Genomic DNA, 25,316 nt, shown 5'->3' on the forward strand with positions numbered 1-25,316 from the left:
AAGGTAGCAAAGTCAGAGCCAAAAAAACTAAGGCGCCGCTTGCTATTATGCTCATCTGCGCTCTATCCCTGTTTTCTGCCCGTCTTTTATTATTCTAATAGCGAATAATAGTTTATTATTAACCTGCGATTTTGCTATATTAATTTTGTGGCCTGAGACGTGCTCATTAGTGAGTGAGATTAATGCCGGGAGGGAGTCTCTGGGACTGGTCATATTGAGAAGAAGGTCATCTGCAAATAATCCAACCTTGTGGTCCTCCCCACCGAAGGGAATACCCTGGATTGTGGTGGATCGACGGATGGCTATTGCAAGGCGTTCTACTGCAAGGGCAAAAAGTAGAGGGGATAGCAGGCATCCCCACCGGGTGCCCCAGCGAATATGCACTGAAGGGGACGGGGGCAAGGAGTCCATTGATCTTAATTTGCGCCGAAGGGGAAATGTAAACCACCATAATCCAGGCGACCATGACCGGTCGAAGCCCAATCTTTTTCAAAACCGTTCTTAGAAAGGTTCAAGCCTATTGAATGCTTTCCCTGCACCAAAACAGAGGAGACATGCAGGGATGTTTAGCCGCTGAACCTTTTCCACCAGGTGGGCTATGTCAGATGTTGGCAGTGGTGTATGGATCCCTCTTGGGCAGGCTCTATCAAGCTAGGAAGATATGTCTCTATCAGTTTGCTAGGAGTTTAGTATACATCTTAGCTTCTATATTGAGGAGAGATAGGGCGACAGGATCTGCAACTCAGCTCGAGTCATCGTAGGGGTCACGTTAGTACTAGCAGAGAAAGAATTAAAGAGCTTGAGGAGGTAATCCTGAATTTGAGAGAAAAACAGGCGGTAGAAGGGAACAGTAAGTTTGTCAGCGCCCGGGGTCTTACCTACCGGTAGGCTTTTCAAAGCCTTTTGGAGTTCATCCAGTGTAAATGGGGCCTCAAGATGGTCTGCATGGGAGGAGTCGAGGGGCTGCCATGCGCAAGAGGCAAGGAAGGGCCCGATCTCCTCTTGGGATGTTTCACCTTGTCCATATAGGGCAGTGAAAAATGTATGAAATGCCAGCGGTTTGTCAAATTCAGAGGTAGCCCACGAGCCATCCTCGTTTTTAACCTTGGAGATGTTAGCACGAGAGACGTGCACGGAGTTGAGGGTCAACAGAGAACCGATCTTGTTACCATCTTCATAATATTTTTCCTTCAAGGCAAGTAGCTTGTGTCCGAGCAGTTACAAGATAGTACCACGAATAGTTGACTTCTCACAAGATATGTCTGTTGATGTCAGGAAAAGCGTTTGTCTCAAAGTAGCTTTGGATTGCATACCGTATTTCTGCCACATTGACCTGGTCGTGCATGGAAAGAGGGGGAGGGTATTCCAACAATAACAAAGACAAGAAGACCAACTGGGCCGTAACAGACCATTCAAGTCCTGGAGAGGCCCAGTGGTAGAGACCAGGACCACTCTGAGGAATCCACTTCCCTTCGGGACCAATTAAATGGAGGGTACCCTAGAAGGTAGTGTTGCAAGGCGCAAACTCCTCATCTGGCGGCCGGCCCTTGGTGCCTAAGTGGGGGAGGAGGGGCACCCCCGGGACCCGAGATCTCATTGAGCCTACTCTATAAGAGGAAAATCATGAAGAGAGAGAGGCAGGGATCGCAAAAGGAGTGTTAGGGCCCGGCTGACTCTCCCCCTTAGTCTCACAGTCCAGCCAGCAAATTAAAGCACACAGCATGCCAGTTCAGTTTGCGGGCAAGGAAGTTGTCAAACCAGTTCACCTGGGTTCCCAGGGCCCCGGGCACAAGCGGCTGCAATGACTAAGATGCTCGAGGTGAGGACGCAGTTGGGGTGGGCGGAGAGTGGGTCTGCAATGGGCCGCCATCCAAAGACAGTAGGTGTTGAAATATGTTTTGCTTAGCTTGCACAGCTCCCCGTCTGAGCCTTTTTTTGGGAACGCTGCACAGTTGTCCAATCTGGATGCAGTGGGACACTGGACCGGCTGTGTAGCGTGGCTGGGCTGGAAGGGCAGGACCCTGCCAAAAGCTAGAGTAGTTGCTGAGGTTCTCGTAATGCTCATATCGACTTTCGTCTGCCCTCCCACATGAAGACCACAGCAAACGGGAGGCCCCATTGGTATTTAACATTCAGCTCTTTCAGCTTGTCTGTGCCCTGTTTGAAATCCTTACGCCATCGCAGTGTGACAGGGAAGAGGTCCAGTGAGATTTGAATGTGGTGTCCCTCATAGGTAAGTTCTGGTTTCTCCTTAGAGGCTTTGAAAATTGCCTCGTTCTCTGTAAAGTGCACCCGGGTAATAATGTCCAGTACAAAGCCAGGGTTACCACGTAGGGTCACAACCCAGTGATCCCTGTCCAAGGTGGTCGGAAAGGCGTCATCGTTGCCCCTGACAGCCTGAAGGAGTTCTGCTGTATAGGTCATGATGTCCTGCCCCTCTGCACCCAGAGGGACTCCTCTAATACAGAGATTGTTCCTCCTTTTCCTATTTTCTAGGTCTTCCCGTTTGATTTGAAGTTCTATGTGTTGCTCTTCTAGAGTGGTCATCCTGCGCCAAAGGTCCTCTTGCCTCCGTTCAAGTGTCAAGGGTCCACTTAAGTTTGTCTGCCCCTAATCTAGGCCACATCATGCTTCAGATGGTGGAGACATTCTTTGAAATCAGATTTGAGGGAGCCTATTTCAGCCTTTATTTCTTGCAAGAAGTTGGTCATGAAGGCTTGCGTGAGCAGGCTTGCCTCAGGCCATTCAGGGTCACACACCATCAGGGGGTCCGGCAGAGCCACAGTGGTAGGGTTCATATTTAGCCACGTGGATTGAACTGTAGCTTCTCTGGTGGGGATCAAGGAGGATTCCTTTCCTGTTTTTGTACGAGGCATGGACCTACTGGACCTCACCACCCCAGCTCATCAAGGTGGGCGTCTAGGTCTTGGACAGGGGGCACTATGATGTATGAACTGGTCAAGTGTGGGCCTGATCTTCAGGGCTTAGCGGAGGAAGCAGCACAAGCCTCTCCAGTGTTAACTATCCCTTAGATCCACCTCGCCCCGATGAGGGACACTGAGCAGCCAGGTCACGAGCGCTCACCCACCAGCCCCTGCCCATGGTGCACCGCGTTGGCATGGAGGACCCCTCTCCACAACGTAATGCGAGGTCTCGGTCCACTAGGGAGTGCAGGGATCAAAAATTCAGTCCAGGTGACCACACTGAGGGGGAGAAAGCTATTCCAAACTGATGTACCTCTAAGTAGGCACCCCCAGTCCCAGTCCACAGTTCTCTATTTCCTTGATGAGGAGGGGGGCTGTGTTGTCCCCACTACCCGTAGAGCTTGGGTGATTTAGGAGAGAGTGAAGAAGGGAGTAGGGGAGATGCCCACTGCTTGATTGTACAGCTGATCACTCCGCCCCACCCCACCAATCCAGACAGGGGCCCTCCACTAAGATGTGGATCTGTGCCGCCGCCCACCTCGTCTTGATGCCGGCAGTGGCGCCCAACATCACACCAGGCCCCTTCCGGTCACATCATCCCATGGGCCTCTGCAGATCTGTGCATTCCGCATTGGAACCAGGGAGAGCTCAGGGCACCGCGTCTCTCAGGCCAAAGAAAGCGGGTGGGCTCGGGTATCAGTGGAGGAGGATGCAAGACTGGGCTTCCGGGGTCCCACAATGAGAGGGACGGGGCCCCAGCCCGACCACCGCAGCTTTAGAGTAGTCCACAGGGTCCAGACGGCCTTCTGCTGTAGTCCAATCCGCAAATCAAAGTCAGATGAGGAGAGAATGGGGGAGTGAGCGGGGAAGATGCCTGCTGCCCGATTATGCAGCTGCTCTCTCTCCCACCCCACCAGCCCAGACAACAGCCCTCCACCAAGGGAAGAATCTGCCTTGAAGTTGGTGGCAACACCACACTGCACGCCAGGCAACCCCTCCCCCCGGTCACAGCCTCCCTGGGGCCTTTGTAGATCTGCGCAGACCATGTAGGAGCTGTGGAGAGTTCGACAGCATGTCTCCCTGGCCAAGACGAGCTGGTAGATTCAGGAAGCAGGAGGGTGTGATATTAAGCCTCTGGGGTCCCACAGTGAGGCGGACGGGGCCCCGGCTCAGCCCGCCGCGACTCCTGAGCAGCCCGCAGGGTCCCGATGTACAGGGGAGGAGGGGCACCAAGTCACCTAGCAGCTTCGGACTCGAGGCCTACAAAATGGCGCCTCCAGTCTCCGGTGGTTGGGCGGCCCTCCAGGCTGGGCCAGGCAGCAAGCTAGAGCTGCGTTTGCTCCCCCTCCATTATGGCTTGTGTGCTAGCCCCCCTGGGTAATAACCAGCCGGCACCAGAAAAGCCCCAGGCCTTCCGGGGACGAGTTGCCTCCTCCGGGCCTGACCCCAAGATGGAGGGTCGGGCCACTCCTCGTCCCTGGGCCCTTCTCTCGCAGCTTCAAATTCCGCTCCAGAAGGCTCTGGGCACTCAAAGGGCATGGCAAATGGCAGGCTGTGTTGAAATGCTGAGTCTGCCTGCATTCCCCACGTCCCAATGCCAGTGGATTCTTTAGGGCCAGCCACGGGAGGACGGAGACACCGCAAGGTGCGTCCTACTCTATCGGCAGCTTGGCCACGCCCCCATGCCCACACGTTTAAAACCAGCATTTTAGATTCTACTGCTTTCTGATATATCCAGGTATTATTTCTATCCTGATGTAGCTCTCTATAGGTGCTGAGCCCTGGTGGGCCCTTCCACACCTAGAAGAGGTTTCAAACATGTTGAGCACATCGGGGCAATATAGTAGTATGGTACTGGGATGGTACCAAAGCATGCTGCTATAAGTACAGCATATGAAGTTGGTGTTTTTGATTTCAGCACATTTCAAACTTTCATGCTCAAAGCTACATCTTAAGAACTCCCCCTCTTGACATACCTATTCTGCTTGCAAGTGAAATCAGAAAAAACAAACTAACAACATAAAAAATATTACCAGTTCAAGGTTCTTCTTACACTGTTTTGGAGATCAACTCAGCTTTGTAGAGTACTTTATTGCTAGTGCTTCATGTGTATGTTACTCAAAACGTATCTTAGGGTAAAGTGTCAGTCATAACATTTTAGCTGGCAACCCTGAACCTCATAAATTGAGCCTTATGCCACAATGCCACAAGACTTGCATACTTCACTTTCAAAGAGCTCTCCCAGCATCACAACACTGTCTTTGCCTCCAGGCACAACGCTCTTGCTTCTTTCATACTCTCCTTACTTCCTTCCACACTATCCGCGTCATCTATTTGTTTTAAATTTTTAGTACACCTCTTCATCTACCCTTCTATCCATGCACTCAGCTATTCTCATCGATCAATTCATCTATACATTTATTCAAACACTGAATCATTCTGATGTTTATCTAATTACCCATCAACACAATAACACCGACATAAAGAATCAATTGAACCAGCACTTCAACTCATAAACCAGGTTTATTTGCTTTGTCAGTGCTTGTTTTAGATGCAAGGACTATTTCCTTTGAGAGTTTCAAGAGAGATCGTGCCTAATGCTAATAAGGGATCAGAATGACTCGTATGACACATGAAAAAGAGGGCCATATTTACAAAGAGTTAACTCCACCAGAACGTCATTTATTCTGACGTTCTGGTAGCGTTAACTCCTGTGCCTTATTTACAAGGCGCGTTAAGCCACTTAACATGGCTTCACACCGCCATGTAAATAATTCACCTATTCACGCAGCATTTTGTGTTAAAGGGGCGTGCAATTGGTGTTGCAGTGGGTGTTCCGCCGCAACACCCATTCCTTTTCTGCTTCATATTCACAAGGTATTGGTCAGCGTCAAAAATACCACCAGGGAATACCTGGTCTTAAGCAGGCGATACGAATGCTTTATTCCTCCTCATATTATGCTCTTTCCACGTCTGCTGCATTCTGCAGCACACATTGATAGAACAAATTGCATATAAAGATTGCATAAACAATATTGCCCCTGCAGCGCAGGCACCCTAGCAAACTGTTGCTTGGGTGCGTGCGCACCCACTAGGCAGCTTTTTTAGCACCAGCGCTAGGGGTAATTTAGGGGTGCGCCGCATCCCTGTGAATACGGCATATCCCTGAGTTTTGAAACTGTGAGAGCACGACGTTACCAATTTTGGCGTAACACCGCGCTCCGCCAGCTTCTTGAAAATATGACCGAGAGTTGCAAACAGTTGCACAAAATGAAAATACATTTTATTTCTAGAATGATTTTGAGATTGAGTTTGAGGAAGAATAAATATCTAAAAAAATCTGCTCTCAATTTCTTTTTTCTTTTTATAAATCTTTTTATTAACATGCATCGACATAACATACAGTGCAGTGAGTTCGACATGTGAGAATACAGCGGAGACAGACTATGATCACAAATATAACAGAATGTTTCTTTGGGTGCTATGGAGTTGGGACATTGTCACCGTCAATGGTACGGGGGGTACATATATTCCCACGAAATGAGTTCCAGGGGGCCCAGATGTTGGGCCATTCACGGGGGCAGCCTCGGGCAATGTAAACTATCTTTTCTCTGAACATGCACCAATCAAGGTCTTTCTTCCAGTCTATAATCGTTGGTGCATGCGCGGCTCCCCAGAGCTGTGCTATGTTCCTCCTCGCCACCATGAGCCCAAGCATAACCCATTGTGTTTTGTAGGTGTTGAGGTCAGTGGGCTCCCAAATATTTAGGAGGCATCTGTGAGCATTCAGTGACTGTCATTACTTCACTAATTACTTCATGTATCTTTTGCCAGTAATATTATATGGAGATTATCGCAGCCCCAAAGGATATGTATAAAAGTGCCTAATTGAGTGCACCCCCTTCTACAGTTCCCCCCACCCACCGGGCCACTCCCATGTGTAGCAGCTGGGGCCCTGTGACATAGATTCTGTGGAGGATTTTGAGTTGTATCAATCGGAGACATGCTGGGATCGCAAATGTCTTAGTGGAAGACACCTCTTCCTGCCACTCCTCATCATCTGTCGCAGGGATTCCGTGCTCAGACAGAACTGTGCATAGAGGCTTGGATCCTCAGCGAATTAGTTTGTGCCAAAATCCCCTACCAGACTAACTACAGTATCTCATTGGTTATCATAAACTCCCAATGCTCAGACAAACCAGAACATGAACTTAGTACACCTCAGGTAACGTGGATCACATGAACACTCTTTCGTTATACAATCATTTCAATCCAGAACAAGGAGTAAAAGAGGACACGTGCATATTTGAAATGTTTATTCACTAATGCCGTGCTCTCAAGCGCAGTATCTTAGCCAATACAAGCAAACCTATTATAAGAAACAAAGTAATCAGCATAGTCACTAGTCCATAGAACACAAACGGTTCAAGCATAGTATTATGCTAAAATGAATAGGGTTTAACAAAACCTAATTCTCACCCTCCCTACCTAGTATATTATATTATATCTAAGAAGGTCTCTTGTGGGTTTTAGCAGAGCGGCCCCATACCTCAAGATCCTAGTGGTAAGAGATCACATCATCAGCAACCATCAAGTGTGTGTGTGTGTCTGCTCTTGTGCAAAGCAATATAAAACGCGCCTAAAGCCAGAACTTGGCTGCAGCTGCATGTATGTTATGTCTAGGGACGTGCGAAGATCAGTGCTCATAACAACTACTGTGTTGAGATATCCTTGAAGGTTTCAGCACTCACTGTACAGACACAGCTCGCCAAGCAAGGCTGATATCAGTGTAACAACATATTATTCTCATATGAACCGAAAACATTTTACTAGGCTCAAAGCTAAAGCAGCAGATGTGTGTCATGTGCAAAAAGCAGCAGAAAGGTAAAATGGCGTTTAAACTCCTAAAAAGCTCATGCTAACTTAACACAGTAATCAGGCTATATCTATCCCTATATCACCCTCCCTTGATCCTAGCACGTATCAGATAAGATAAGATAAGAAAAGGGACTGTTGAAAGCAGAGTTCAAGAAAACGCTCAGTTCGAAATCGAGTAGGTAAGAAAAAAATGTTTTCCGCAGAAAAATCCAAAATCTGAGCAGCATGACATTGTAATGTCCACTGTTAGTAAAGCCAATAGGTCGGTATTTTTTTCTTTTTTTTTTTTTTAAAATGTCCATAAGAATTTGGAAAAATTTTGAGAGAAGAAAAAAGCATGACATCAATGGCTTCAATAGGAGTCAGCCTAAAACTGAGTAGGCAAAATAAGCACCAACCGCTTCCAAAAGAAAGTCACTGTTATCATCCGAAAACAACTCAGCCATCCAATTTAATAGAGAGAAAGAACATACATGCTCTTCAATTACCGGAGCCTCTAGTACCATCAGAGGACAACTCGGCGGGTTCTCAATGAAGCTGGGTGCCAAGAAATCTTGCGCCGCTGCGAATATATTCCAACAACCCAGAACTCCATGCATCACTGCAAAGGCCATAATCCCTCCGTTAGAACAAAGCAATTCATGAGCAACTAAGGGACTCATGAGATGATCATAATCCACTTCAGGAGACACCAAATTGCAGAGACACAAATCCAGGGCCCACATGAAATCACAGCTCAGGCAATGAAATACAGGCTGGACACAGTTGAAATAGGAAAATCGAAACGATAATCCATATGAAGCACTCAAAGTGGCAAGTGGCAGCACACCATAGTATTCAAGCATCCTGTTGCGAAACAGTGCTAACTGTTCCCGCTTGTTTCCGAAGACAGGACTGTCATCCATTTTGCAATAAACAAAATAGTAACAAAAAACCAGCAGTCAGTGCCAGCAAAACAGGAAGTCCACCAAATAGACCGGAGAATATCGAGTGAAGGAAAGCAGGAATGACTCCAAATATTTTCTGGAAAGAAGTCACTAAGCCACCGCTTATTACTTTAAAAAAATGAGCCAGCCCCGAAGTGGAGGATGCGTTAAAGATTGTGTGAATCAGCTCACCAAAATGTAAAGGAAGATCATTATTTAATAAGGCATGCACTTCTGTGCGGGTGTTAGCTACGTGAAGGACAAATGTTTCGCGAGCAGATGTCAGGGCAACTTCTTTTTGTGACAATAAGGCTCTTATTCTGCTCATCTTATTGAACTCTGACTTCAAGGCCAGAATTCTCGGGCAGATGGAAACATCCAGGTTCCCATGCGGGGTGGATAAAGCACATTCTTACAGCAAACGACACGCTCACTCACTGTTACAACGTAAGCTATGCCTTTCAATAAACCACAACAATCCTCATTGTTTAAACGTAAATAACTCCCGTTAACTAATAAGGTAAAAGTCGGGACTATAGCAGGCACCGGTGTACCTTTTAAAACACATGCTAAATTAGGGCGGTTCTGGTTACATGAACCATGCAATTGGATGTGCCTACACATCAACGAGTGATCTGGTGTTTCTTTACACTCATCTCCATTCAGATATACCTCTTTTCCGTCCCTAAGGCATCTATAAGTAAAAGGGAGCGACCAGGCTTCATGTACGTAGGAGGTACTGAGCCGCTCGTATCTGCCTATGGCAAAATACTTCATTCAATTTGAAAACTGGAAAAGCGCGAAGGGTAAAGTAATCAATCCGTGGATTAGCCACGTTGCAGCCGTGGCCTCTGCCACTGAAAAGAGTAAAGACTCTAAGCGTTCAATGTGTAACATTGAAAAAGAAGCATCTCTCATGGAAAGCAAACGTTGTTTTTCAGTCAAATTAAAAGGTGCAAACAGAGATGTGACATTAACACAGGTCCAAGGCACTTTACCATTTTTCAGCGTCTGTAAGGTACATGCAAACTGCTAACAGAACGCAATTGATTTTGACCATGGTACAAAACAGACACCTCATCATGTACAATTTCAACAACAGATGAAACAATATTATCTAATGTGTAAATTCGGGAGGAAAGGGTATTAATGCTGTTGTCCACAACTGAGAGCACTTTTTCTAAATTAGCTTGGTCAATAGCCCTAAGGCGGGTAGCCGCTTCAATCTGTGATGTTTTCCAGAGTTCATTATAAATGGCATAGATCCTTCTTTTAGATCGACCGTTCGCCGGGCCCTTTATGAAATCATTCAAGTCAACCTCGTCGGCCAGTTCAGATAAATGCATTTTAACTGACTCCAATGTAGAGTGCTTGAGCCAATTCTGACATAATTTGCCTACAGAATAAGTGGTAACAGAATGGTCACTCTCAAAACGGGGATCTACTCTGACTTGTGCAAAACCCTCAGCTAGGCCCAAAAACGATGCTGGCACGAGTCTGCACTTCGGTGCCACATTACCCAACCCTTGGGATCCAAACTGGAAATTTTAAATGATGAATTCAGAAAATGGGTTTGCAATTCTTTAATTGAAAATTTAGTCGAATTTTCCCAACCTGAATATTCCTCCAAATTTGGGAAGGAAGGAGAATTTAATTTTTTAGAAGTAGCCAATCCAAAGCATGTTGTCTGTGAGATAGTACAATTCAAAAACAACACATGATTTGGAATGAGACATGCACGGTGCAAAGCCTCAGTGCCTTGTACCTGCCAACTTTTAGAACCCCAAACTGATTTAAGGTCAATAGTTTCCTTCCACAACTCGTAGCCACCAACAGCCAGTTGGTCTAGAAAGGACTTCGAATACAGTAACTTAGTATCGGTAAGTCTAACTTTGGAATTGGATTTGTCTGTCATTTTAAAATAAAAGGACACGGGATTCGACTGAATAAAGTCAGTAAAATATATATACTTTTTCAAAAATGTGTCTGAGCTGCCTCTCAAAGGAGCTGGGCAATGTTCCCACTGGGTATAATTCACAGTACCCCTCCTATAATTAGTTTTGTGCAAGTAGTGATTGCCAAAATGTTGGTAACAAAACAAATCACAATAATTAGCAGATTATAAATATAAATCTTCAGCATCAAAGGCAGCATAATATTTCAAATCAGCAAACAAAGCCTCTACGGCCCGAACTTCCCAATCATCAGAACGTATTTTTTGTTGAACCACATCCCCCATATTAACTCTAAGTACAATAGGAATATTAAAAACTTCAGTCGGGCCATGGATTTGAAATTTAACTGCATCCCAGACTATTCCATCCAGGACAGGCCACGCGGTGATGTTAACAAAGGCCAAGTCTCTCTTCAACCTGTGTGCTGAATGTGATGAGGAGTGGGGAGCTAAAGTTCCATTCAGATGTTTAATGCATGTTCTCTCCTCGACATAATGTCCATTGACAAATCGGAAAAAATAAAACACAAAACCAATTGACATTAAAATATAGAGAGCAAAAAGCCCCAGCCAAATGTAAGTCCAAGGGGGTATCAAAAAATGTTTTTTAAACAAAGTCGCATAGGCTCTCAGCCTTGAGGGCTTCTCTGATGTACGTGAAACAGTGTCAAATGAAAATCTGGATTCTGTGGCTACACGAGTTTGCAAATCAGGCATCGATAAGTCAGTTGGGTAGGTGTAATCTGTATCATCAAGGTGAGCACCAGGCAAAGCACTCAATAAAGGACACTGCAGGCATCTCGGGGACCACCTCCGGTGCAAAATCTGAAGCAGTGGTCAAAACAGAATTTCTCACCATCGAAGGACATGAGACTGTCGGTGTCATGCTAAGAAAAATCGGCAACTCTGTGTATTTTGCCAACCAATTTCTACCAGTGACTATAACTTGAGCTGTCAGTGATTGCTTTAAGTCACGGTTCATTCGTTCCACAACACTATTACCCTCAGGCCGGTATGGAGACGAAAACTTGACTTGGACCCCCATCGAAGCCATGGCATCCCTATATGCCTTAGAGGCGAAAGCAGGACCCTGATCCGAATGGAAGGTACCACAGGCAAAAATCCCTACAAATACACGCAAATCCCTGATGACAGTCCGTGAATCAGCGCTGCGATGAGGCCAGACCCAAACAAAGCGTGTGCATGAATCAACTGCTACTAAGATGTACTTATACACAGTATCAGAAGAAAAAGGACCGCAGTGATCTAAATAAACACAACCAAAGGGTTTATTAGAAATGAACAACTGTGTTTGGGGCGGACGCGAAGCAGTTGAAGGCTTAATCTGCTGGCATATGTCACATTGAAGGACATAGTCACGCGTCTGTTTGTACAGTCCCCGCCACCAAAAACGTAGTTGTAACTGAGTCACAGTAGCCGAAACGCCCGCATGCGCAGACGCAACGCTCTCATGTGCTGCCGTGATCAGTGAATGTCTGCAATCAGAGTTGGGAATCAATCTCTCACCAACTTCAGGTATTTTCACATAAGGAACCTTATCGGGACTTAAGTGGTATGTGTACTTCAAAGGGAACCCCTGAGGATATTTATCTCCCTTCTCAGTGGCAGCAATAGCCGCCAAGATATCATCATCAATCTTACTCTTGGCCCGTGTGACTGCTGCAACTAAATATCTCGATACCGCTGATTTTGCTGCTTCATCAGCAAGCGAGTTGCCAACAGCGTGAACTCCCACGCGCTGGTGACCGAGAGTATGAATTACAAACACAAGTGGCAATTGCTCTTTAAGCTCAGCCACTCGGACCCAGATCATTTTATGTTTTATTGTGCTACCCTTGGAATCACAAAAATCAATCTGAATCCAGAAGAACAAGTTTTCATTGTAAAACTGGACACAATAGTAAGAATCACTTACGATAAGCGTAGTCACACACGGATCAGCGTACTCCAATCCAAGCTTCAGAGCACGAAGCTCTGTCAATTGTGTGGTGCAGTCCCCTAGAGTCTGCGTGTGCACGCCCCTGGACTTGAACTCATCGTTCACCATGGCACCTACAACAATGGCGTAACCGGAAACGTAGGCGTGTTTAGAACCATGCGCAACCTGCGTCGAACCATCAGTGTATATGATGCAATGGAAATCTTCCAAAGGCCGCATAGCCAAAGGAGCAGGATGAACAAACTCATACTGCAAAAACTCCTGCGAGCGTAAGGAGGCATCAAACATGAACGTGACATCCGGAGACGTCAATGATGCTGCCCATTGTATCCACCGAGGGTGCAAAGCCTTAGAATTAGGTACACTGGCTTTCGTAACTGCTTCCAAAGCATGACACGGGGTAACAACCAACACACGTTTTCCCTGTGACAGAGCGTGTTCCTTCAGAATCGCCATCTGCACAGCCGTCAAAACTCTCTCCACAGTGGAAAATTGCATTTCAGCCGAAGTGTACAAGTGTGACTTGTAAGCGATAGGTACTGTATCTCCTTTATTAAAAGTAAGGTATGTGAAACCCACCGTCCCAGGGATTTTTCTTATCACCAGCTTGGTGTGATTATCACGAGTCAATAAGTATTTAGAAGCGAGCAGGTCAGCTTGTAATTACTGCAGTATAGCTGAATGCTCAGGCAGCCAGTTCGATTTTGTAAAATCTGGTTGTATCAATGCATGCAAGGGCTTGATACGCTGAGCATAATCCGGAATGTATGTCCTTCCGAAATTCAAAAAGCCCAGCAAGGACTGTAATTTTTTCTGAGTTGTTTGAGCGCGCAATTGTGCACATTTCTCCAAGAAGTGAGGAGCCAATCCTCGACCTTCATTGTTGAGCTCGTAGCCCCAGAAACAACACTGTGTACTCTGCAATGTGCGATTTTGCAAAGTTGAATTTGTAACCGAAGTCCGCAAAACTACAAATTAAGCGGTCAACCCGACAAAGATGCTCTCAAAGTTCATCATCCATGAGATAAATGTCATCCACATATGAACAAGCATCCGGGTCAACCCTCTCTAAGAGGGAGACTATGCGAGCAGCAAACACTCCAGGACTATTCCTGTAGCCCATCGGTAAACGTTTGAAATGTGTATGAACACCCCCGCAAGTAAAGGAGGTCCATTGGGAACAAAGACCATCCAAATGGTGGGCATAAAAACCGTTGGAAATGTCAAGCGTGGTTTTAAACCACTTACGCACCAGACTATCCACTAAAGCAGAGCCGTGTGTATTCTGTACTGCACAAGTACGGCAATGCAAGTTTAAATGCCGGTAATCCAATACCAAACGATACGAACCGGCAGGCTTGGTTACAGTAAAAAGAGGGTTATTCATTGGTGACACACAAGTTTCAATAACACCCTGATATTCCAATTGTTCAAGGATTTCCGCAACAGAAGCCTTCGCTTCACGCTTTAAGGGATATTGGGGTTGAGGCTGAGGCATAGACCGCAAAGGAATCTCGTGGTGAGGGGAAAATGTATCCCATCCACAGTGAGTACGGTACAGAGCCGGCGCAAGGGCCTTAGCCCACTCTTCTGCAAAATTCAGCGCATGCTCCTTCGAGACTGTGTGCGCGAAACTAGGGAGGATTACCTCCTCTCCTCTTGGAGCTGCGAGCACAAAAGGGGGGGGCCAGTCAGCCTCCGCTAACAAAATATCATAGATAGTCGTAAGATTCTCCTAAAATACCCCCTCTATGGTGCGTTGAATGTTATGTTATGTTATGTTATGTTATTTATTTATTTCTATAGCGCACGGCTACTCAAAAAGAGTGTCCCGGCGCTTTATTGGAGAAAGAGACAATACTGCAACATACAAACATAACACCAGATAAAAAACTAACAGAAGAGTGGGCCAGAGATTCACGGAAGACCGGCTACTGAGTGAACAGCCAAGTTTTAAGGCCTTTCCAAAAAGCCAGTAGGCTGGTGGCTCCCCGCAGGGCCAGTGGTAAAGAGTTCCACAGCTGAGATGCCAGCAGTCCAAAGGAGCGGCCTCCGAGGCGCGCTTTCTTTACCCGGGGGACAACAGCAAGGTGCAGGGCTTCCGACCTCAGAGACCTGGTCGGATGATAAAAGACCAGTCTCTTTTGGAGGTACTTGGCTCCCTCCTTGTGAAGAGCTTTGTAGGCCAAGGTCAGCGCCTTAAAGGCGATCCTCTTGCGGATAGGAAGCCAGTGTAAAGTTGCCAGCAAGCCCGAGGCCCTGGAGCGCCTGCTAAGGCCAAAGATTGCCCTGGCAGCGGCATTCTGTACCACTTGAAGCCGCTGCAACAAGTACTCTGGGAGGCCCAGGTAAAGAACGTTGGAATAATCCAACCTGGACCCAATCAGAGCCTGGACAGTCAGCGTCCTATGTTCCACGGATAACAGAGGAAGAAACCTCCGCAGCATCCTGAGGATGCCAAAGCAAATGCCCGACACCCCCAGGATCTGGGATTTCAAGGTAAGCCTGTTATCCATCTTCACCCCCAGATTCTTAGCAACCTGAGAGGAGCAGGACGGAGGGAACATATCCCGTGGCCACCAGGTCTGCCAATCTGGTTCTGTGTCGCACCCAAAGAAGAGTACTTCGGACTTGTCGGAATTGCACTTAAGGCTGTTTAGATGGAACCAGTGAAAAACAGCCCCAAGGCAATCCCGAATACTCTCCCCATCAAAGTCGCCTCCTCTCTTACAAGAGAAGAGGAGCTGGGTGTCGTCCGCATAGGATACGATCTGGGCACCATGCGACTCCACCAACGCCGCCAATGGGGTCATAATGATGTTAAAGAGGGTCGGGCTCAAAATAGAGCTCGCACCTGCTTTATTTTATCTATTAGAGCTTCCTGTTGAAGCTAATTTAGTAAGTATTTTAGGATGGCGTTGGCAGCTTGCCGGCGCCATCGTAAAATATTTACAACATGCCCTTCCTGTGAGTGACTCATTCATCAGCCCAAAAACAATCGTGAGTGTCGTCGAGGCAGGTGTGCCTTCTTCCCAAATCTACCGTGGAAAATCAGCTGTGATGCTGGATAGAGGCTTTTGCATCCTTGACTTTCACAAGCGCAATACCCGTGCTGTTCCTGTGACCAGGAGCTTCTTTCTCTTCATCTGCTGAACTGATCTTTCTCTGACCTTTTATACACACAAGAAGCATGTGTGAACTCGCATGGAAGCCCTGCCCGTGTGGCTCCGCCCACACACTCGCGGTTTGCACCGTCTTCCCACCATTCACCCACTGTGATGGACAGCTCACTCAAGGGACCCCTGCGCCCTTCGGGGCGCCTGACTTTGGGCTTGGAAGCCCTCCCCCCCCCACCCACACACTCGTAGTGTGCACCGTCTTCCCACCATTGACCCACTATGATGGACAGCTCACCCAAGGGAACCCTGCGCCCCTCGGGGCGATTGCATAGTAACACACACATGGCCGCTGAAAGCCGTGGAAAATCAGCTGTGATGCTGGATAGAGGCTTTTGCATCCTTGACTTTCACGAGCGCAATACCCGTGCTGTTCCTGTGATCAGGAGCTTCTTTCTCTTCATCTGCTGAACTGATCTTTCTCTGACCTTTTATACACACAAGAAGCATGTGTGAACTCGCATGGAAGCCCTGCCCGTTTGGCCCCGCCCACACCCTCGCGGTTTGCACCGTCTTCCCGCCATTCACCCACTATGATGGACAGCTCACTCAAGGGACCCCCGCGCCCTTCGGGGCGCCTGACTTTGGGCTTGGAAGCCCCCCCCCCCCACACACTCGCAGTGTGCACCGTCTTCCCACCATTGACCCACTATGATGGACAGCTCACCCAAGGGAACCCTGCGCCCCTCGGGGCGATTGCATAGTAACACACACATGGCCGCTGAAACTAGTAAGCTGAAATGATTCAGCAGGGCAAATCCGCGGATCCGCAAATCCTCAAATCTGCCGATTTTGCGGATCTACGATCCGCAAATCCGCAAAATCCGCGGATCGTGGATCCGCAAAATCCGCCCATACCTAGGTAACGTGGAACACATGAACACTCTTTCGTTATACAATCATTTCAATCCAGAACAAGGAGTAAAAGAGGACACGTGCATATTTGAAGTGTTTATTCACTAATGCCGTGCTCTCAAGCGCAGTATCTTAGCCAATACAAGCAAACATATTATAAGAAACAAAAAAATCTGCATAGTCACTAGTCCATAGAACACAAACGGTGCAAGCATAGAATTATGCCAAAATGAATAGGGTTTAACAAAACCTAATTCCCACCCTCCCTAGCTAGTATATTATATTATATCTAAGAAGGTCTCTTGTGGGTTTTAGCAGAGCGGCCCCATTCCTCAAGATCCTAGTTGTAAGGGATCACATCATCAGCAACCAGCTCTCTGCATGCGAAGCACCATCAAGTGTGTGTGTATGATCTTGTGCAAAGCAATATAAAACCCGCCTAAAGCCAGAACTTGGCTGCAGCTGCATGTATGTTATGTCTAGGGACGTGCGAAGATCAGTGCTCATAACAACTACTGTGTTGAGATATCCTTGAAGGTTTCAGCACTCACTGTACAGACACAGCTCGCCAAGCAAGGCTGATATCAGTGTAACAACATATTATTCTTGTATGAACCGAAAACATTTTACTAGGCTCAAAGCTAAAGCAGCAGATGTATGTCGTGTACAAAAAGCAGCAGAAAGGTAAAATGGTGTTTAAACTCCTAAAAAGCTCATGCTAACTTAACACAGTAATCAGGCTACATCTATCCATATATCACATCTATTTCAAGGACGTCCCCCAACCATTTTTCTCGCAGTGTGTGGAGGGCGTTTTCCATGTTGTTTATAAGTTGTTTATATATTAGGGATTTAGGCCCATATGTAGGTAGCTTAATATCGGTCGGTAACGGCCGAAATTTGGTAAATTAGCCGTTACCGACCGGTATTTGGGCATTTGAGATGTAGGAGGCCAAAAATAAGGGTTCGGTAATTATGAATCGGTAAATACCAATCCATCATTACCGAATTCCAAATTACTGAGTCGGTATTTACCGAATACTTATTTACTGATTCGGTAAATAAGAAACTGTAAAAAAGAGAAAAGAGATGTAGGTAAAATCGGAAATAAATTATTTAAGAGTCAGTAATTACCATGGATTGAAAGCAGGTGGTAACCAGGTGCAGGACATAAAACAGGCCCCAAAATTCAACAGTGTGATCAGAATGGCAGCTTTCTATGTGATAGCAAGGCGGCGGCGGCTACGGCTACAGGCAGCAGGAGTGAGGATCTGGAGACGGGAGGAGCAAGTCTACAGACAGCGGATCACACTCTTCCAACTTACTGAGGCAGAGATCCATGAAAGGTACAGGCTACACCCCCACACCATCCTGGACTTGATAAGGGACCTGCACCACTCCTGGAGGACCCAACACTAAGGGCGCACGCCATACCACCACATGTGCAGCTGCTCTGTAGCCTACACCTACTTGCATCTGGCAGTTACCTGGGGGTGATAGCTGCGGTAGGTGGGGTGTCCCAGAGCAGCCTGTCCCGTTTCTACAGGAAGATCCTGGAGGCCATGATACAGAGAATGCATCATTACATCAGCTTCCCTGACACACATGCGGAACTGCTGAAGACCAAGACTGACTTTTACCAAATGGCACAGTTTCCACATGTCATCGGCTGTATTGATGGCACACACATCCCAATCTGCCCACCTGCAGCAACTGAGTACATCTACAGGAACAGAAAGTCCACCCACTCCATAAATGTGCAGGAAATCTGTGATGCTAACAACATAATCACAGACATCGTGGCCAAATTCCCTGGAAGTACCCACAACTCCAATAAGTAAAGGTGTCTAGCTAGCTAATTGATACCAAATGTAACTAAAATCTCTCTAGAATTGACAAAACCACCCTATTATAACAGATATATATACACCAGTGTATTACAAAACAATATGTTTTTTATTTAATTTTTTTGTATAAAGCTCTTGATTAGCTTGTTATTTGTTTAAACCATTTATGTATATCTTATTTCATTTCATTCATTTCAAATAAGATATTAATTTGAAAACAACATGATTACATATGGTCAAGATACGATAGACGTAGAGATGACGTAGAGATGATGGAGGCAGTGTGGCAGGTGTCAACTACGCGCGTTTCGGCATACTTGCCTTCATCAGGTAGCCGACTATTGCACAAGAAACACTTGAACCCGATATATGATAGTGTGAACTGAAGATCTAGCACTTCATATGTATGATAGTAGCTGGATGCTGCGGGATGACTGATATCACATACGTATTATAGGGCTCCAAAGATTAAAGCTTCATACGTGATACAAAAGTTATTTTTGATGATGCACGCGTGGTGTATACAAACGCTGCAACAACTCAAATGTTCAGGTGTAGATATTATTGATTATCTTATTGAACCGACTAATAAAAATGGTATTCAGGTCATATAACCACGATGGCGAAGAATAATAGACTGGGCTATACTGCGGTCGGGTACATTCCCCTTTCAGAAACCCTTATTCTGCTAGCCGCAAGCGTGGACGCCTGATGGGACTCCAAATGATGAGCACCCACGATGCCTACATATTCCAGAACAGTGGGATCTACACACGCCTGGCAGCGGGCGAATTCAGAGAAGGATACCTGCTAGGTAAAACACTGTGACACATCCTGATAGCGCATATCGATAGGCGATAGCGCATATGCCGTCCGCTCATTCATCCTTACTCCCTACCTGAATCCATCAACCCCGAGTGAGAGACGATACAATGTGGCACACAAATCTACACGCAACGTTGTGGAGCGCACCTTCGGGCTGTTAAAAAGCAGGTTCTGCTGCCTCCACAAAAGCGGAGGCGCACGCTAGTACTCACCCCTCATCTGCTGTAAAATCATTGCAACTTACGCAATGCTGCACAACCTTGCCACTAGGAAAGGACCAGCCATGGAATTAACAGATATTGAGGATGATGATGATTAATTTGCACACCCTGAGCCCAACACAGCAGGAGTGGTGCCAGCAACAGATGGGAGACAAAGACGGGCAGGGATCACACTCAACTATTTCTAAGTAAGTAAGGACACACAGTCAGTTGTTGTATGAACACAACGTAGTTTTAATATCAGGGCACTACACCAGTACACAAAGGCCCAAATGTGCCAGTCCAATTGTTGCCATCCATTAGGGAAGTCCTGGATTACTTCACCCATTCCAGTTCAGGGAGTGTGGGCAGAATCAGTGTCTGCGGGCACGCCCATCGGTGCTGGATGCCATTGGCTGGCTGTCCTCACTGAATGTGTGGGCAGTGGCAGCCCCATGCCGCCTGCTGCTCCTCCGGGTGTCAGTAACAGGGGGGGGGGGGGCGGCATGCTGCTCCTACTGGTGGTCTCCTCGCTCTCGCATTGGCTAGCCAGTTCACTGCCCTTGTGTGTTGTTCAGACCTCTGGCTCTCCCTGCGCCTTGTTGCCCTGTCCTCGTCCAGCTTGCTGCACAGCAGCAGCACTGACTGGGACATGTCCCACATACCCGCAGCCATCTCTCTCATTCCCTCGGCCATTGAGCTGATGCCCTTATCAATGTTTTTTATATTTTCATTTAGGTGCTTCATCTGTCGTTGGACCGTCTGGATGGCCTTCCCCTGCATGAGCTGCAGCTTTACCATACTTGCCTCCAGGCCGCAGAAGACACCAGGACCCTCGCCATGTTGGTTTTCACTGCTGTCCCTGGCCCTGCGGGGCTTGGCACCTGTGTGGGCTCCCTCGGCCGTGGACTGCTGATGAGTATTGCTGTCCAAAACTGCCACGGTTGATGTGTCAACCCCCCACCGTGTCTTCTGCTGAAGACTCCATTTCCCGGAGTGTGTCCACAACATGCCTCCTGGTTCTTTGCACTGCAGGTGTTGTTGCAGCTGGTGACGCTACCAGTTGAGGTGAGGACAGGAGTAGTGGTGAGGCCAGCTGCTGTGGGGAGGCCAGCAGCTGTGGTAACGGTGGCAGGTGTGGGGAGGCCAGCAGCTGTGGTGAAGCTGGCATGTGTGGCAAGGCTGGCAGTGTTGGTGATGCTGCTGTTGCTTGTGTGGTGTGCCCTGCACTGGTACTTGCCTCCTGTGTGCTTTCCCTCCTGGGTGCACTACCTTCCTTGTCCTTGGGACACCTGCGAGATGTCTCGCCTGTGTACAGAAAATCGTACATTAGCTCTGTGGTCCTGCAGCCCTGCTTAATCAATTAAATTCTCATCTCTGAAACACTGTCGCTATGCCTCAGCTTGCTCATCACTGATGTGTGTCGCATGCCTAGTTGTTTGGTGTGTTGTCTGACATGGTAGGTGTTTCACTGACATCTCCCATAATGCATTGATGGTGTATACTAATACCTGTACTGGAGTGGGGTTCACACTAACACATTGGGGAAGGGGAAAGGGAAGGGGAAGGGGTGGTGGTGATTACTGTGCATGCTTGTTACCTTTTTTGGTGGCAGCTCGGGCTGAGCTCTCTGCATCCCCAATCCCACAGACGCTGTCTGGCTCTATGGTGGACTCCACCAGCTCCTCAAGCTCAGTCAGGGCAGGTGCCCTGTTCTTTCCTCCTCCTTTGTGCCTCGCTTGTTTCTGGAGCTCAGCCATTTTCCTCTTTGTCACGCTCCGGAGGTCATACCACCTCTTCTTGAGGTCGTTGATGTCCCGTGGAGTCACTCAAATGGCATTCACCTTGGTTTGTATTGCCAGCCAAATCTTCCTTTTGGAAGATTCTGCCATCTGTAGGGTCTGTTTGCCAAACAACGTGTGGTGCTCCTTTACTACCTCCTCCACAAGGACCTGCAACTCCATGGTGCTGAATTTCACCTTCCTCTTTCTCTCTGCTCCTTCCCTTTCAGTGTACTTGCTTGACATCGTGCTGTTTTCCTGGAGTAAGTATCCCAGTGTCTCAAGGGCTCTGCTCTGCTCTCCCAGCCTCTCCAGCAGCTTCAGATTTGAGTGCACCTGCATGTGTGTGGCCACTTCCTGGTTGGGAGGTGGGGTGGTTGCACCGGATTGGCTGATTCCTTAATTGTTTCTTTTTTTTAATTACCGATTCGGTATTTACCGAATCTGTATTTACCGAATCGGATTTTACAGAATCGGATTTTACCGATTAGGTTTTTACCGATCGGTGTTGGTGTTTCGGTATTTCTTTACCGAATTTTACCGATTCAGTAAATATTACCGAATTTTTACCTACATCCCAAATACCGAATTCTTATTACTGAATCAGTAAAATTTGGTAATAATCAGTATTTAAGATTCGGGATTTGGGATTTACCTACATATGGCCCATAGTTTTCTCAAGTAAGTGTCCATCAAGTGTCCTGTCCTCTAATGGGGAATTGTCTGGGGGGGCGGACCCCTCCGGGGGAAATCATTGGAGAGCATGCCGAGCCTGCAGGTACCGAAACCATTCTGAATCCGCTAGTTCATGCTGGTGTTGAAGCGTGGCAAATGATTTCACTTCACCTTTGACCCAGAGATCTTTTATATGTACGATGCCTATGAGTTCCCATTTGCTTAAGGCCTTCGATTTCCACAGGTCACCCAGCATCTGCGAGTCCCACAGGGGAGTTGCTAGTGTAGGTCTCTGCCTTCATCCGAGTGATTTGTCGGATGAGTGCCAGACGTCGACTAAATGTTTAGTGGGGCCCGTGAGTGGGTATCTGCCTGGCTTTGTGTAAAGTGCTCGGTTATAGGAGCCCCCACGGAGGATCCACCTGTCCATCATAAAGCCAGGTTCATCAGGTCGGCCATATATGCTGTGGTTAATAGCTGCAAGGTGTGCTGCCCAATAATATTTTCTGATGTCTGGTAAGCTGATGCCTCTGTCATATCAGTTATGTGTGCAGTGCGATGTGTGGTTTACCGTCCCACAGAAGGTCACGCTGGAGTTCTTCAATTTCTTTGAAATAAGAGTTAGGGACAGGGTCGGCTGAGTTCTGCAAAGCATATAAAAACTGGGGTAGCGACATCATTTTTAAAAGAGCTGCCTTGGCTAACAGGGAGAGTGGAAGTGATTTCCAGCCGGCTATGTCTCGTTTGAGTCTTTGCAGTGGGGGTGGAGGTTACAGGAGTAGTGGAGCATCTGATCAAGGGTGACGAATATTCCCAGGTTTTTAAAACCTTCTGTGGCGATTTGTATTGGGCAATTTCGTGGTGGCAGGGGCGGGTTTCCCCAACGGGGATAGAGGAGGGATTTCTGCTAACTGATGCGAATCAGGAGTATCTGCCAAATATGGCCAGGATGTCAAGAACCACAATCGGGGATTTCTTAGAGGAAGCAAGGTACAACAGGATATCATCGGCGTAAAGGGAAATACGATCTTCCGAGTTCGAGGAACAGCGCAGTCCGCGTATGACTGGGTCTCTTTGGATCCACGCCGCAAGGGGTTCTAGTGCCAGTGCAAATAATAGGGGAGAAAGAGGGCACACCTGCCGAGTCCCCGGACTAAGCCTAAAGGTGTCTGAATTTTTGTTGTTAACTACTACTTGAGCCATAGGCTCACAGTATAGGAGACGTACCCACTGGACAAACCCAGGTCCAAATCCCATCTTTATGAGCGCAGCAAAGAGATATGCCCACTCAATTGTATCAAATGCCATGGTGGCATCTAGGGAAACTATTATAGCCTGCTCCTGTATAGTGCTACCCTACCCAGGACACCATGAACCCTGCGCAGATTCAGCGCAGTGTTCCTGTGTGGCATAAAGCCGGACTGGTCAGGGTGCACCAAACCCACTATGATTTTAACTAACCGATTAGCTAGCAGTTTGGCCAGCATTTTAGTAGTAGTCACCTCCAGTTGTTTGACCTTTTCTCTATTATTACTGAGGTCGGCTCTAATGAGCATCATCTCAGAGGATAGGGTGTCCATCCGTTGTTCCATGGAGGCTCGCACCCCGCTGATAGCTTCCATGACGTCCTTCAATGTCAGGTCTGGAGTGTCACTTTAGACTCCCCCCTGTTGCTTGTCTTTAGACTGCTTCTGGTCAGGTAGGTCTGCTTTTGGGCAGGTGTAGTTGTCCAGCCTACTTTGTTAGACCGTCTTGGTGCCCTTCTCACTAGACATGATGAGATCCGAGGAGTCGCAGATTCAGTGCTCCACTGCTGAGGGCTAAACTTCTGGGCAAACGCAGGCCTTATTTGAGCACTATAGGGTGGGGGGAGGCAGCAGAACGCACAATCGAGGCCTCGGCATCCACCGCAAGGTCGGGGTGCAGCACACTGCTTTCCGCAACAGTTGGGGGAGGGGCTCACAAAACGAGCGGTCTAGCCCTTCAGGGTGAACCAGGATGGCAAATTTCCAGCTGGCGCCGAGGTCAGGGGACCCCTCACTGCTCCCAATGGTCACAGACCCAGCTGCGTCACGTACTCCGGTCTGCATACAAGGGGGGGGGGGGGCAATACATTCAGCCAGGCCACAGCCTCCCACCGCAAGTCACCAGTCTCCAGTAGCCCCAGGATGCAAGTTGAAGCGTTTGACCCCGGCGCCTCAAGTATTTCCACTGTGTGCTGTTAGAATTACCCCAGTTGGGACAATGTGCATGGGGCATGGTCCGTTCCCGCACCACCCAATTTTCGGCCCTCTCCGCGGGCGCCACCCTGTGTAGGGATTCCACAGGTCCTCAATAGGCCCTTATACCGTCCTGTCTCTCTGCCGTGATGGTCCGTACCCTCCGCCCGCTCCGACCCCTCCTCTGCGCTGGCTCTGTCGCTGTCCTGCGCAGCTCTTTAATCGCTGGGCATAATCAGGCTGGAGCTGCGGGATCTTACTGTGTGGTAACAGTTGTGCCATAGTTTTGAGGAGGAAATCGGTCTACGAGTCAGTGCGGCGATTAAGACTCGCCACCAGCCACTCCCACTCTCCGGAGTTTCATTCGCCACATCAGGCCCCGGCTTCTGCTCAGCGAAGGCCTCTGCTAGCCGCGCCGCTAACTTCTGTTCCGGAGGTCCGCCATCGTCGCAACTTAGTTCGGTGTGCTCAGCGGCACCTCCGGTTGCAGATCCTGGCCTTAGGGGGTAGGGATGGATATGGCGGATAGGCGATTACAGGGAGGGTGTTACAGAAACCCCTCATCTAGCGGCCATCTTACTTCGCCACGTTGCCACGCCCCCTGATCTCAATTTCTTGAGAGTCCACTTACTTCTGGTTTAGGAAACCAACAAATAACTCTAGCTCAATATTTAGCTAAACACAAATGCGCTTATTTAGATTGCTATATAAAAGGCACACAAGTATATATTGCTGTTGTAAATATAGACTTTGAGTGATGTTGCAGTACTATGGTATCATATCACAGAGTGCACGAACGGTTACCACCTGCAAAAAGGAAAGTTGTAACAAAGTGGAAATAAATGTGAAATAAAAAGTGAAATTCTTTAACCTCAAGTTATTCCTCATATAGGGCCCGATGTAGGTGGCCAATACCGGTCGGAAACGGCCGAATTCGGCCGTTTCCGACCGGTATTTGGCCTTTTGAGAAATAGGGGACCTTTTTTTGTCCGATTCAGTATTTTACCAATTTCGTAAAATTACCGAATTTGAAAAATACCGAATCGGTAAGTTTACCGAGTTTTAAAAATCGGGATGTAGGTGGGACTACTTTCAG

At 47.6% G+C, this 25,316-nt stretch overlaps 1 protein-coding gene across 1 annotated transcript in view; it reads right to left on the reverse strand.

Moving 5' to 3' along the window:
* LOC147701819 (uncharacterized) overlaps positions 1–25,316 on the reverse strand; it is a 786,161-nt gene that overhangs the window by 62,440 nt on the left and 698,405 nt on the right. The gene's annotated exons all lie outside the window — the stretch shown is intronic.

Source organism: Lissotriton vulgaris, chromosome 7 (genome assembly GCF_964263255.1).
Source record: "Lissotriton vulgaris chromosome 7, aLisVul1.2, whole genome shotgun sequence".
Taxonomy (NCBI): domain Eukaryota; kingdom Metazoa; phylum Chordata; class Amphibia; order Caudata; family Salamandridae; genus Lissotriton; species Lissotriton vulgaris.